A 2,056-nucleotide genomic window follows, 5' to 3' on the forward strand; every position below is an offset into this window, starting at 1 on the left:
TTTTTTTTTTTTTGGGGGGGGGGGGGGTTAATGTATGAATTCTGTTGTTTTTTTCAATGTCCTTTGCAGCCTTCTCCAGCTGTTCTGATCATCAGTTTTATTCCAGGCATGTTGCTCCATCTTGCAACTGTGCTTTGACTTCCTTCCACCCCAGCATGGTTGCTTGTATTCCATGTGGTGTCAGTTCTCTCAATATGCGGAACTCTTGGCAGAGGTGATATCTTTTATTAGACCACTTAAATAGTTGCAATTTTTTTTTTATTTGCAAGCTTTTGGGTTTACTCACCCTTCATCAGGCAGAGGAGAATGCACAGATTGTAACACTTCTTCCGGGTGAAAATGAAGCTTCATATTGCACAGGAGAATAAAAAGATGTTTTAGGTTCCCCTGGGTGGAAAAGTTCATTTTATGCAGATTAGGCTCAAATAAAAGTTCAAGCAGTCTGTTTACCTCTAAGTTGTCTGATGGCAAGTTGGGTGCTGAATTTTTTCTTCGTTCTTTGAACTTTTATTTAAGCCTAATTTGCACAAAATGATCTTTTCCACACAAGGGAACCTAGAGCATCTTTTTATTCTCCTGTGTAATATGAAGTTTACTTTCCATCCAGGAGAAATGTTACAATATGTTCGTTCTCCTTTGCCTGAGGAAGGGCAAGTGAGCCCGAAAGCTTGCAAAAAAAGAAATGTTTTTGCAACAATTTAGTTGGTCTAATAAAAGAGATCACCTCTGCCAAGAGTTCTGCATATTTTTTGCACGTAGACCAACATGGCTAAAACCTGTATCCCAGTTTCTCTCAAGGCATTTGTCTTTTGTAATCTGCTTTGTGTTCTTTCCTCTCCCCTTCCCAGCACTGTCTACAAAGGTTTGTGAACCTTTCATTTTGGAACCCCACATCACATGGGGCTTGATGCATTTCATTCCTAACATGAGAATTCAAATAGCCAGGCTTCACCTGGAGGTTGTGAGCCCTGTGCCAGGTGTGCTGTAACGATCTACCCTAGGAGTAACAAAGGTGACTGCAGCATGGGTGAAAGTAGAATGCTTCATCCTGGAGGCATTCAGGAACAGATCAGCCCTCATGTTGCTGATTATGGAAATCATCTCCTTTGGTTGCTTTATCCCTCTGGAAAGTGGTGTTTCAGTTGGTAGCTCCCACTCTAAGTCTTTGTCTCTGATACTGTGAGCTGTAATGCCAAACTAGGAAGAGCCAGAGGGTTGGGTGACATCACCAATCATTCAGTACTGTCTTTGAGTATCTCCCAGAAGGAATCGCCCACACCTCTGTCAGCCTTCATGAGACCTGCAGATGCATCAATAATGCCATGTGGTTTATAGTGGCTGATATCTCTGAGCGTCTGCTTGGGTGCCTCACCTTCCTCCCTGGCCAGGGAGAGAACAACCAGCTGGCACCAGCAGAACATTGCTTCTACCCTGTCCTGATCTAGTTGTTGATTGGGGGCAGCTGGCAGTCTGAAGGCTTGCTTGCTTCTGTGCTTGCTTCTGTTTTGGCACTATTTTTTTTTTTAACCTTATCTCTTCCTAACAAAAAAAACCCCAACATGTTAAACACTCAAGGCTGGTCAATAGTGACAGCAGCTTATATACCAGAACGCATCACAGTCCTCAGAGCCGATGTGTCAGTGGCTTAGCCTAGAGCTGGGTGTATTTCAGAAATAAAAAACTGCTTACCCTTTCTGTGTTGCCTGTTTATTCTATTGGGAGACTTCATGGGATAGTTGAGGTGCAGAAGGCGGCCAGAGCATGGTGGTTCCATAGTGGGGATGGCTGACGGATCTCATTCTGGGGCACATGTCACTGGCTAAATGGAGGGAAGAAACTCAGACTGGATAGTTGTACTGGCTCTTGGTGCTAATCTGTGACAAAGGTTAGAAGGTCATCCTGAAAGAATCAATGAGATGCTGCAACAGAAGAGCTCCAAGAGAACTGTTAACTAGATGGACACAAACCTGTCAGCAGCAGTAGGGTAGAAACAAAAGGCAGGGGAGCATCCCTGTAAAGCTGCTGTTTCCTTGTGTGCTTACAGGTCCCGTCCCCC

General features: G+C 44.1%; 1 protein-coding gene across 4 annotated transcripts in view; it reads left to right on the plus strand.

Moving 5' to 3' along the window:
• VPS8 (VPS8, CORVET complex subunit) overlaps positions 1-2,056 on the plus strand; it is a 193,963-nt gene that overhangs the window by 85,559 nt on the left and 106,348 nt on the right. The gene's annotated exons all lie outside the window — the stretch shown is intronic.

Source organism: Gavialis gangeticus, unplaced genomic scaffold, assembly GCF_001723915.1.
Source record: "Gavialis gangeticus isolate Ggan-Ray unplaced genomic scaffold, GavGan_comp1, whole genome shotgun sequence".
In the NCBI taxonomy this organism is placed as follows: domain Eukaryota; kingdom Metazoa; phylum Chordata; order Crocodylia; family Gavialidae; genus Gavialis; species Gavialis gangeticus.